General features: G+C 52.9%; 1 pseudogene across 1 annotated transcript; it reads left to right on the plus strand.

Moving 5' to 3' along the window:
• The first annotated feature begins 5739 nt into the window (after positions 1-5739).
• LOC309802857 (stress-induced-phosphoprotein 1-like) lies at positions 5740-10180 on the plus strand (annotated as a pseudogene). The gene is made up of 3 exons: positions 5740-5794; positions 8997-9037; positions 9110-10180. The product of its transcript is annotated as a stress-induced-phosphoprotein 1-like (transcript).
• The last annotated feature ends 3144 nt before the right edge of the window (positions 10181-13324 follow it).

Consider the following 13324-nt stretch of genomic DNA (forward strand, 5'->3'; position numbering starts at 1 on the left):
CAACCCCCTAACCCTGGAAATCTAAATCAGTCTTCTGTTTATCCCGTAACAGCTCCCCACCCTCCTGGGAGAGCGCTCTCTCCACACCCACTCTCTGCAAGGGTCTCTGCCTGGCTCTCCCTTCCTGCTGGAGCCACTCACGGGACAGGGTCAGTTTTCTACCTTTTGGGCTCCCACCTTGCACCCCACATGCTCCTCCCCACACCGAGGAGAGGCACAGGGTGAGTTTCATTGACTCCACACTTCCAGAGCCCCTGTGGGCACCCAGCCCTGTGCCCGGCTGCCCTCAGGGAGCTGAGGTCTGTGGAGAGCCACAGGTTGGGGTGGGACGGTGTGGGAAAGGCAGCTCACAGAGGGAGGGATGCTGATTCTGCAGGGCAGGGGGTCTGAGTCACCAGGGGAGGCCTCTCCAAGGAGGCAGCCTTCGCCAGGCAGCAAGGGCAGCGGAGGGCGCGAGGTGGCCCAGGGTGGAGGAACAGCCCATGCCAAAGCACAGAGGTGGGACGGGCCTGGGTGCTCAGAGGTAAGTGGGATAGGGGGTGGGCTGGGGTCAGCACGCCTGAGCAGATGGAGGAAGAAGCCCGCACCTGATGTCGGATGTTTTCACTCAGCAGCTGGTGCTCCAGGGAGGCAGGGTTCCCAAGCACCGCTGAGAAGGCTTCATTGGTGATCCTGAAGGTCACAGAGTGAGTCACGCGACTGGGTCCTGGGGAGGGGGAGCCTGAGTCCTGCAATGAGACAGCCTGGCCAGGGTGAGGCAGGGAAGACGACTGGGAGGAGGTGGCACCTCCAGGGACACTTGGGCAGCTGGCGGGAAGGCCAGAGGCACATCCGAGGGGGAGGGTGGTCAAGGGGGCTGGGTTGGCAGGGACCACCGCCCCAGGCTGGACTGTCCGCTAAAGAGCAGCCATTCCTGTAACCACCAGAGGTGGCAGGGCAGGTGGGACGCTGGAAACACTGAAGATAAGGCCTGAGGTTGTAGGTGGGAGCTCAGATGCAGAAGCATCCGGAGAGGTTCTGGCTCCGGTGGTGAAGGGGGAAACTGGGGCCAGGACTGGTGATGGTGATGTTAGTGCAGGTGACGGGGATGAGGGTGGGGACGACAGTGGCAGTGATGCTGATGACGACTGTGAAGAGGGTACCACTGAGGGCAATGGCAACATTGAAGGACCACTGGGCGCTGGGCCCAGACTGGACGCCAGACCACTTCTGGGTGAGCCTGAGCCCACTGTGAGTGCTGTGGAGGCCGTGTCCAGCCCTGACCACACTGTTGCTACAGGGAGAAGAGGCTCTGTGGCAGCCAACGTGTTACTGATCGATGTAGACGCAAGTGGGCCCTGGGGTGCTGAGGACACGGCCTTCTCTGGGGCCTTTGGAGCCAATGTCAGAAGTGGGGTGGTCCCTGGCCTGAAGTTGCTGGCCCCTGATGCAGATGGCACCCAAGCATTGGGGCTGAAGGTGTGCCTGCCCACGGACCAGGCCAGAGGTTGTGGAGAAGCCTGTGATGGTGGCGTGGCAGCTATCTCTGGAGACCCAGTGACCAAGATCTCCTCTCCAGGTCCAGCCACGTAGGACACTGGCTGGGACTCAGGGGCCCTGTGGGCTGCAGGCTCAGCTACTGCTGATGGAGCTGGTCTGGGTGTGGCCCTGCCTGAGACCCCACTGGTTCCCAAAGGGGCAGGCTGGTCCGAGTAGAGAGGCAAGTCCAGGAGCGAGCCTAGAAGAGCCTGCTGGTCCCCAGGTGCCTCTGGAAAGAGGGCTCCTGCCTTCCTGCCAGGAGCCTCCCCTGGCCTCTTGGCTGAGGGAAAGACTCCAGCGAGGACTGTCACCAAGGAGTTTAATGATGGGAGGAGGATCTTCTTGCTGTCCCCTTGCAAAGCACATGTGCCAGAAGCCAAGGGAGACGGACCCAGGTCTTTGTGAGGAGGAAGAAGGGGCAGGGCAGAAGCCGAGACCACCAGGACAGCTGCAAGGCAGGAGAGGCCTGTTTTGCCAGCCGCTCGGTGGGGTGGGATTGGCCCACAGCCTCTTAGATGCCTGCCCTCCCTGCCTCCTCCCTCCTTTAGGGCGCCTGAGGAGACCCAAACCCTGGCCCTGGCTCTGCCCCAAACCACTGGGCTACCTCTGGAGAAACTTCCTTTCTCTGGCCCTAGGCCACCAGAGACAGGGGAACTCTGCCCTGCCACCAGAAAGGGGGACAGTGAGGGTAAAGGGACATACCTCAAGGGTCCCTCTCTTCTCTCCCATCCCAGCTCCACCCCATGGCAGGACCCCTCCTCAAAGGAGTCTTTTCTGGTGAGACCCAGGCTGCTTGAGGATGCTGGGAAGTGCTGTTTAACCTCCAGCAAGGAAACAAGGCATTGTTTCCATATTCCATTCCCAGAACACAGGATGCTTCTTGAGGGCTGAAGGTGGGTGGGGGGATAGGGAGGGGACCCATCTCTGAAAGCTGTAATACCACACCTGGCTACAAGCCCCTTGGGGGCCAGCCCCATGCCAGGTTCCCCCAAGTGGGTGACGCTGAGTGCCCTCATGGAGCCCCAAGTGTGGGGACTGAGGAGGGGATCGTGGCCCCATCTCAGGATCCTCTGAGCTGACCAAAGCCAGGCTGACATGAAGACAAGGAAGGTCAGCCCTGATGTGGGAGCCATGGAAGTCCCCCAGGTGAGTGGGCGGGGTCTAGGACAGGTCCCCCACCCTCAGGGGCCGCACCTCCACTTACCAGCCAGGAGAAGCCCAGCGGCTGGAAGCCACTGCCCGTTCATGCTGAAGGCACCCGCTCAGGCTGCCAAGCCTCCAGGACCAGATGGAAGGTGGCAGAAGATGGAAGGTGGGAGACTCCGCTTGGATCCCCCTTCAAGAAAGGAAGGTTGCCCAGCTGTGAGCTCTGGTTAGCTGAAGCCTCTAGCCACTCCCTGAGCTGCATCTGCCCGGCCCCTTTCCACAGTTCTGCCCTGCAGCTCAGCTGCAAGCCCCTGCTGCCTGACCCTCCAGCAAAGCCCTTCTCCCTTTGGGCTGCAGACTCTGTTGAATGTGCCAGCCCCACAGCCCGAGAGGTTATAGGCCTGAAAACCTATTGAAGAAGAATGAGAAGTTCTGTCCAGTCTTCAAATGCGAGGTGGGTGCTCTTCGTGGACGTGGTGAGGGTCTCAGTGGTGCAGATGATCCGGGCGCGGGTGGGGGCGTTAGTGGTGATGACGGTGGGGTGGGGTGGGGTGGCGACAGTGTCAGTCACGGTAGAGCTGTGATGATGGCAGAGGTGCTAACCGTGGTGGGAGCTCTGCTGGTGTCCAGGTAGGATGGGACTGAGTGGAGGACAGTGACACTGACAGCCACGCCCCATCCCCTGCCCCAGCTCCTGAGGCACTTTGGTCCCTGCTCCCACCACAATAGGCTAGGAGGGGAGTCTGGAGGAGGGCAGATCAGAGAACAGTCCCCATCTTGCCCGCCCCCACTGGGCCCCTGTGGAATCCTGGCCAGAGACCTGGACTGGGGATGTTGGGTGGGGAGATGGGTGGGCTTTGGGTTGAGGGGTCCTTCCCGGGTACCCCCGCAGACCTGGCATTCTGGGCAGACCCAGAACGGTGTGGAATCTCAACCAGAGCCTCCTCCTGGTCGTTGCTGCAGTCATTCCTGCTTTCCGCTCGCCACCCCGCTTCCTCCCCCTGCCCCTGCAGACACAGGAGGAGAAGGACCAGGGCGGCCCTCAGAAGCTTTGAGCTGCTGAGGGCAGGAAGGGCAGGGGTCTGGTGCCTTCACGGGAGCCAGCTCGGCTTGGGGCTCAGACCATGCTCCACATCCCTCCCCTGCCAATCCCACCCCCGGCAGCCATAGGAAGTTTTCAGCTCTTTCAAGCCTCTCCCACCAGGCTCCTGGCCTGTGTGTGACCTCCAAGAGGGTCAGTGACCTGTCTGTCCCAGGTCACTCAGGACAGGCAGACCGCAGAAACCCCTTAAGGGGAGATAATCCCTAGAACCCTTCACAGCAGGAAATCAGGCTGGAAACTCCCACCCTCCTCGCCTGCCTATTGCCACTGCCCAGCAACTCCTACCTGGAGGCACTCCCTCTAAGGGAAAAGTCCTCCACGGTCAGACCCAGCCCTAACACATATATCATCCCAGGATCAGGCAAACCTCTCAGCCCAGCCCTTTCCCTCTGTTCAATCACAGCTCAACTGCTTTGTAAACCTGCACTCCTCTGTCTGCACACCCAGAGGCTGCCTTCTGCACCCCAGCCCCTTCAGGGTGAAGAGGTTGAGTCCAGGCCTGGCCAGGTTGTGGGGTGGATGCCCTCCTCAGGGCAGGCTTTGGTCTTTGACAACTTATACCTCCAGTCCTAGTTCCATTGCCCCCATTCTCCCACCTGCCCTTCCATAAGTGGACCTCCACCCCGACCCTGGCCTGTGACCCCATCTCCCAGGCCAGCCAACCCACTCTGGCACCCCCATTCCATCTCCCTTGCCTGTGCTCCCAGGATGCCCAGGTCTTACCTGGTGATGCCAGGAAGTCTCTGTCTCCGGAGATGTCAGTGTTCCACAAAGGATGGAGTGACTGCAGAAACCCCAACCTCTGCCCAGGCTGGCAGAGCCACCCCCTTCCCAGGCACCCTCAGGGCCAGGAAGATTTGATTTCTGATGGCTCCAGTCCAAGAGCAAAGGCCACTCACACCCTAGGACACTGGGTTCTCATCTCCCGGCCCCTTCAGCGCCCCTCCTGGCCAGGCCAGGCCAGTCTAGGCGAGGCTAGGGCCAAAGCTGGGGGCAGGGCTGAAGATTCTCTCAGCTCTGAGGCCGGCTTAGCAGCGATGGTCAAAGCAGGAGCTCCCAGGGACAGGAGAGGGATGAGGGACAGAAGCATGCCTGAAGACCACTGCACACCACCGGGCAAGGGCTCTGGGCTCAGGCTCCAGTGGTGGGAGATGAGCACATGCTCACTCCCCCCATTCAAGCCCCTGCTGATCAAGAACAATTTTACAGAGAAAGCTCAATCAAGAGCTAGAGATCAGGGCTCAGCCTGTGTCTAGGATCAGGGCTTAGGTTATGCACAAGGATGGGGCTCAGTCTATGACAGGGCTGGTACTGGAATTTGCACTTGAGCTGGGATGGACCTGGGGTCTCACTGCTCTTCCCCTGAGCTCCAACAGGATGGCCATCCCAACACCTGAAATAAACTGTTCCTCGTACCTGAAATAAATTGAGTGGGAATTCTAGCTTGAGATCAAGGATTTCAATACAAGAACTTTTAGAAGATTCACAGCTTCTGGGGCAGGATGGGGATCTGGCACCAAGGGCTGGGTAGTATTTCTCTTCCTGTGGAGCAGCTCAAGCCCCTCAACCAGGTCCTTCCCTGGCACTGCAGCGGGTGCCAGTGCCTCCCTCCTCCTGAGCTCCACAGCCCTGAGAGGACCACAGTCTAGCGCGATTATAGTCTGACTGTCCTGTGTAAGAGCTCTGCACCGCCCCCATGCCCCATTCCTAACACAGCAGAGTACAGAGGGGAACCCTCTCTCTCTGTGATCATGGGGGGCAGTGGCTTCCTGGGGCAGGAGGAGGGTCTGCACTAGGGGTCATCCTGTGACCCTAGTCCAGCACCAGAAGAGAGGGTGTGTGGAGACCCAAAGAGTCCTGGAGAACATGACAGCAGAGGGCAAGGTGGGATCCCAAAGGGAGGAACAAGACAGGTGGTCCCAGGGCTGACCAGGCAGACATTTGCCTAGACACACCGGCCGTGGGGCTGGCAGATGCTCAGCTTTGCCTATGTACCTTCCGGAGGTAAAGGCCTCTCCAGCTTCGAAGGTGGGCCTCCCCTTCCTGGCTCTCTCTTCCGGGCTCCCAGCCCTCTGGTGGAGGAGTTGGGGTGGGGCGAGGAATCAGCTTACATTCCTCGTGTGCCCCTTGTCATGTGCCTGCCCAATCCAGACCTTAATCCCCCATCTGTTACCTTTGCTCCTCAGAGAAGTGTTGCTATGATGGCCCAAGGGCTCCAGCCGCTTGACCAGGACAGAATAGGGGGCTCACAGGAGGAACAGGGAGAAGAACATGGGGGAGCCCGGGACCCTCTGCATCCTCTGCTGAATTCTTCGTTCTCCACAGCCATTGGAGGCCTCTGGCCAGCCTGCCTGGCTGACCTTAGTCCTGGCCCACTCCCCAGCCCAGCTCCAGCCCTCTCCCCTCGATCCACCCCTGCCACGACTGCTGAGGTGGCCATGTGCTGGCTGAGGAGGGACAGGAGAGGCGGTATAAGAGAGGAAACAGCACCATCCTCCCTCAGTGTGCTTCCAGGGAGGGTGTTCTGGGCCAAGAGAATAGCCTTAGCAAAGTTCTACAGGTGAGTCAGCTCATGCATGGGAGGAAGCCACATTCCAGAGCCCCCAGTTCCCTAGCTCAGGGGCCCAGTCAAGGCTCCCCCAGAGTCGGGGAAGGGTCTCCAGTTCTCCAGTTACAGCCCTGCCCACTGCTGCATCACCCAGGTATCCACGATGTCAACCCACCTCTGTCAAGCACATCGACAGGGTGAGAATCACTCTGTGAGCCCCTGTCAGGGGCAAGGACAAATAGATGTCCCTGCTGAATCAGACAAACTGACTTCTTCCCTGCCTCTCCCCTGTCCACCTTTGCCTCACCTGCTGTCTGTCCTTCCTCCCCGGGAATAATGGTGCCCAAGTAGGAAACCTGGCCCCAGACCTGCCCTTTATCTCCAAAGGTGCGTCCTCTAAGGTCAGTGGTCTAACACCTAGAGCCATTTTTCCTGGGTTTTTCTGCCCAGACTGGCATCTGTCCTGCTGGAACCTCTGGCTGGATTCCCCCCCTTACCAAGTCAGGCTGTGTATGGCGTTGAATGATGAAAAAAAGGAAAATCATGGTTCTCATACAGATAAAAAAATGAACAAATGTTAAAGATTGTGTTTAACTTAGTATTAATGAGGGAACCAGGCAGATGTTACAACCAGTTCAAAGGAGAATTCAAAGAAGCCTTAATTTATATGGAATAAAGGAATGTTTAAATAAATTTAGAAATACATGTAAAACTGGCTTTTTCTATTGGTAGGGGGAGGGTCTAAATCTCCAGTGAACAATCTATTTGCATGATTATAAACAATTATTTTGCACTGTTATCAGTCATCCACAAGGTACAGGTTGTAAAAAAAAGAGATGCCTGTTTAAAAATATATATAGAGAGCATCAGAAGAATGTGTTCTAATCAAAACAATTCATAGTTTTCCATTGGAAACATCCAGTAATTTTTTTTTAATTCAAAATTTCCTTACAGTGATCAGACCCTCTGAGCTGTGAAGCAGAGGAAATGGAACTTAGTAAGTACTGGAGATGTCAGGGAAGGCTTCCTGGAGGAGAGGGGGAGGACAGGATAGGAAAGGGGAGGGCACTAGCAGAGACCACTAGTTGTCCCTGAATATTCCTCCTCCCGTTCTTCATTATAATACTATCCCTTATTTTTTTTAATTTATTTTTTGGCCGTGCTGTGCAGCATGTGGCATCTTAGTTTCTCAGTTCCCCCACCAGGGATCAAACCCGTGCCCCCTGCATTGGGAGCATGGAGTCTCAACCACTGGACCACCAGGGAAGTCCCCACTATCCCTTATTCTTAGCTGGGCATGGGGTGGTCCAGAATAAAGACTATATTTCCTAGCCTCCCTTGTAGTGGGTGTGACAATGTGACCCCATTCTGGCCAATAGGATGAGTGCCATGAGGGATGTAGGGTAAGTGTCCCCAAAAGGAAAAGGTGTTACTCTTTGTCCTTCTCCTTCTTGCTGACTGAAATGTGAAACTCAAGCTCTTGGACCATGAAGTAGAGGCTGTGAGTGGAAGATGGTGGAGCAAAAAAGGAAGGTCCTAGACATCCTTGTAAATTCACCTGACTGACCGTGGACTACCCACCTCCAAACTTGTTTGGTGTGAGAGAGAAATAAATGTCTGTCTTATTCAAACCACTGTTATTTGGGGTTTTCTGGTTTTTTTTTTTTACTGCCCTAGCCCTGACTTTACACCTGTGTTGGGTAGAAACTTTACATGGCCTCCCTTCTCTGACTCAGCAGCCCCCAACTCAGCCAACATGAGCGGGGCTCCCTTCATGGGGGCAGTGGACGGTCTTTGGGGGCATGCATCTCTTTCAGGCAGCCCAGTCTTTTAGGCGCTCTTAGCCCTTCATGATTTTCCTCTCTTCACCCTTCTCCATGTCTCCCCAGCAAGCACCCTCCACTTGGGCTAAGTGGGAACCCTCATCCTTTCCAGGTTCATTTCCAACTCCATGCTTTTGCTCCTGTCTCAAGAAGGAGTAGGCAGTGTGAACTGCCCATTGACCAAGGAAGAAATTGGAAAAGCAGTGCAATTTTTACCTTTAATAAAAACTCTGGTTGCAGAGAAACAAAAATCTGCTTGAAGCTGTCAGAGGGTCAACACAATAGTGAAGAATTCCTAGAGCAAGATACAGGAGGAGACAAAAATTCAGAGAGGGAGGCTCAGCATTTGGAGTTGTTTTCCCATGGCAGGCAGTGGGGGCGGGGCGGTGTTGCCAATCCTAAAAAGGCAGCTGGGAAGCTGAGCAGTACTTTGAACAGCTTCTAGATTACTACAGAGACAAAAGTAGGAGCCCAGGGCCTGCCAAAGTTTGGGGAAGGGTGTGTGAATGGCTCTTATAAATCCACAGACCACTGGTTTGAGACCCTCGAAGGCTGTACCTTGGGAGTAAGGGTGATCTGGAAGCCAGACCTCACGTAGACTGCAGCCCAGCTTTGAGTCTCAATCCCTAAAATTGGATTAAAATGATCTTTAATTTCTAGTGAGTTCAGGCACCAGGACAGGAAAACAAAATTGTCTCTGCAGGAAGATAACATTGTGTTAATCCTCAAAACATGCTACAAACTAATTTTTTTTTTTTTAATATTTGGCACACAACTAAGGCAGCCAAGCACAGGAGGAGACCAGACAATTGAACCAAGAGCTAGCAGAAACAACAGACAATAGAAACACTCTCAGAAGATGGTTGCAAAACTCTTGCCTTCAAGCCTGACTGGGGCAAGGGCTATTCATGAAAAGCAGAAGCTCTTGAGTCCTTAAACCCATTTGAAGAAGCCAAGTGAACCTATGAGGAGGGTTTAAAACACAAAGCAAACAATCCTCAGCTCAAAGAGGGTTTACAGAGTATGGAGGCCTGGCTGGCAGAGAGGAAATTCATGAACCCTTTCAACATGTCCAGTCTGTACCAGAAGTTGGAGTGTGATCCCAGGACAATACCTCCACCACCACTTCCTCCCAAAAAGGAGACCAAGCCAGAGCCAATGGAAAAAGATCTTCAGGAGAGTAAGAAGCAGGCACTGAAAGGAAAAGAATTGGGGAATGATGCTTGTAAGAAGAAAGATTCTGATGCAACCTTGAAGCTCTATGACAGAGCCACAGGCCTGGACCACACCAACATTACTTTCGTGACCAACCAAGCAGCCATGTACATTGAAAAGGGCAACTACAGTGAATTCCGGGAGCTTTTTGAGAAGGCCATTGAAGTTGGCCAAGAAGACTACTGACAGACTACCAGAGCTTATGCTCAAATTGGCAACGCCTATTTCAAAGAAGAAAAGTACAAGGATGCCATCCATTTCTACAACAAGTCTCTGGCAGAGCACTGAACCCCAGATGTGCTCAAGAAATGCCAACAGGAAGAGAAAATCCTGCAGGAGCAAGAGTGACTGGCCTACATAAACCCTGAGTGGGCTTTAGAGGAGAAGAACAAAGGCAATGCATGTTTTCAGAAAAGGGACTATCCCCAGGCCAGGAAGCATTAAACGGAAGCCATCAAACAGAACTCAAAAGATGCTAAATTGTACAGCAATCAAGCTTCCTGCTTGATTTCAGATGGCACTCAAGGACTGTGCGTAATGTATCTGGCTAGAGCCAACATTCATCAAGGGTTATACATGGAAAGCAGCTGCCCTAGAAGTGACGAAAGACTACCCAAAGGCCACAACTGTCTACCAGAAGGCACCAGACCTGGACTCCAACTGTAAAGGAAGCAGCAGATGGTTACCAATGCTACCTCATGGCCCAGTACAACCAACACGACAGCCTGAAGATGTGAAGTGATGGGCCGTGGCTGCCTTGAGGTGCAGCAGATAATGAGTGACCCGGCCATGCAGCTCATCCTGGAACAGGTGCAGAAGTACCCCTAGGAATATAAATTGGTACAGCCACTATGGAAAACAGCATGGAGGTTCCTCAAAAAACAAAAAAAAAGAGTTGCCATATAATCCAGCAATCCAACTCCTGGGCATACATCCAGACAAAACTATAATTTGAAAAACATGCACCCCTATGTTCATAGAAGAACTATTTACAATAGCCAAGACATGGAAACAACCTAAATGTCCATCAACAGATGAATGGATAAAGAAGATGTGGTACATATACACAATGGAATATTACTCAGCCATCAAAATAGCAAAAGGATGCCATTTGCAGCAACATGGATGGGTCTAGAGATTATCATACTAAGCGAAGTAAGTCAGAAAGAGAAAGACAAATACCATACAATATCACTTATATGTGGAATCTAAAATACGATACAAATCAACATATCTACGAAACAAAACCAAACTCACAGATATAAATAACAGACTTGTGGTTGCTGAAGTGGGGTGGGTAGGAGAAGGAAGGATTGGGAGTTTGGGATTAGCAGAGGCAAACTATTATATACAGGATGGATAAACAACAAGGTCCTACTGTATAGCACAGGGAACTATATCCAATATCCTGTGACAAACCATAATGGAAAAGAATATGAAAAAACCATAATGGAAAAGAAATATCCTGTGACAAAGGACCTGGGCCCCTTTGCTGCAGTCCTGCAGTGCTTGCACCTGGACACACATCTCCTTGAGCAACAAAATACAAAGGAAGTATCAATATAAGGGACTAAAAATAACTGCGTGCATGCACAGTTGGGGCAAATTCTGGACAACGAGATACAAAGAGACCAAAAAGCCCAACTGCCACTTCTGAAGAGCTGAAAGCAAAAGCAGGGGACTGCACATGCCCCCTGCACACAACACCACCAAAGGAATGGGCAAATCTCCTAAGCCACCGCTCTGGCCTGACCCCTGGTCACACCCCTACCCTCACCCCATATTAGGAACCTGCTCGCCCCACCTCAGAGAGTGAGCAAGCAAGGGAACCTGTTGTTTGTTCTCACTCCCCCGTGTTGCGGCAGGAGCCCCAATAAAGCCTTGCCTGAATTTCTTGTCTGGCCTCTTATCAATTTCTATTGATTAAGGAGGCCAAGAACTCTGATCGGTAACATACTTTGTGGGCCAAGAACCCTGATCAGTAACATACTTTGTGGTGACACAAGGAAGGGACTATTGTCCCCTTCCCAGGAGAGGATCTGGGCACCTCTGGGACCACTGAACGCAGCTACCCTGTGGTGACAAGCAGCCTCCTGAACCTCTTGTTTCAGAGTCACCACGTTTGGTAAGTCTGCCTTCTTGGCCCCTGGGGGCCTCAGTACCCTCATTCAGGCAACGTTTTCCCCCTCTCCTTGTTCTTTTTCCCTCACCACTTTCTCTTTCCCCTTTGTCCCTTTCCCTCTCCTGAAACCTCTCTACTTCTCTCTCTGTCCTCTCTTACTTCTATCCTATCCTTCCAAGAGAGTGGCTATCAGGCAGCTACAGCATCACTCCTCTCAGCTCGTGAGACCTGCTCCCTCTGGCTGGCAATGGCTCACCTTGACAGGGGACAAGCAGAGGTGGGAGAGGCTCACCTCACACCTTGGTCCAGTGGGCTCTCCCCGACTGGAGATTTGTGAGTGATAGAGGTTCAAACCTCATATCGTATAGCATCTGGAAGTCTGATTGTCCCAATATTCTTGCCTTTATTTTCCTGCCTCCAAGAGAAGTCCTGTTGGGAACGGGCTGAAGCAGCAGATTTCTATATACTGGTGTACACGTGGGTGAGAGTCCCACCTGTGGATTGGGAACCCACAGATGACGTATAATTGGCTGGTTTCCAGGCTTGATCACCCGGTGGGCAGTGGACGGGGTGCTCCCTCCTTCACTGGCCCTTTCTGGAAGTGCACAGATTGTTGCCTGAATAGACACCGACAGGGGGCAGGTTGAAATAGCAATCTCTTTCTGTCTCTTTCTCTTTTTCAGTCTTTTCTGTCCCTCCTCCCTTTACCTCTCCTTTGGTCCTCACCCTTATGCTTCCATCCCCCTTCATCCTGAAGACTCCTTGTTTGTATCTTTAAGTTTCTGTCATTGGTACATGTGTTTTTTTTGGCTGCATTGGGTCTTTGTTGCTGTGTGTGGGCTTTCTCTAGTTGCGGCAAGCGGGGGCTACTCTTCGTTGCCATGCACGGGCTTCTCATTGCAGTGGCTTCTCTTGTTGCGGAGCTTGGGCTCTAGGCGCGCAGGCTTCAGTAGTTGTGGCACACAGGCTCCGTAGTTGTGGCTCACGGGCTCTAGAGTGCATGCTTCAGTAGTTGTGGCACATGGGCTCAGTAGTTGTGGCTCGCGGGCTCTAGAGTGCAGGCTCAGTAGTTGTGGTGCACGGGCTTAGTTGCCCCGCGGCATGTGGGATCCTCCTGGACCAGGACTCAAACCCATGTCCCCTGCATTGGCAGGCGGATTCCTAACCACTGCGCCACCAGGGAAGCCCCCTGGTACATGTTTTTGAAAGGACCTTTGTTTTATGTAGTTTTGTCTGTCTAACTGCTCATGCAAGTCTTTGCCAACATTGTGAGCATGGTGGAGCATTTACGCCTTGAAATGAAAATGCAGCCCACATAAACTGAGACTCCAGCCTTGGGTTACTTAGTGAGATTTTTTGTTTTTTAAATTAATTTATTTATTTGTTTGTGCTGGGTCTTAGTTGTGGCAGGCGGGTTCCTAAGTTATGGCGTGAGAACTCTTAATTGCGGCATGCATGTGGGATCTAGTTCCCTGACCAAGGATCGAACCCGGGCCCCCTGCATTGGGAGCACGGAGTCTTATCCACTGCGCCACCAGGGAAGTCCTACTTAGTGAGATTTTAAAGAGCAAAAAAGAAGAGAGGAGCTTGCCTCTCTCTCCTCTGCCTTTGTAATGTAACTCTGCCTGGGCTCTCAGGAACCACCTGATTCATCTGTAGTCCCCCAGACTGAGGGGAAAAAAAAAAAAAGAGGGTTTTTAAATTCAAGCAGGAAAACTCTGAGATCTCTGGTTCTGTCTTTATGTAAAAACTAATTTGTAAATAAGCTGTATTTAATTAACTTAAAGAAAATTGAGTACTTATATACATTCTCAGAAATTTAAAAGAAAACTCACCAGAATATATTTCAG

Source organism: Mesoplodon mirus, assembly GCF_964341445.2.
Source record: "Mesoplodon mirus genome assembly, chromosome: 4".
NCBI classification, from domain to species: domain Eukaryota; kingdom Metazoa; phylum Chordata; class Mammalia; order Artiodactyla; family Ziphiidae; genus Mesoplodon; species Mesoplodon mirus.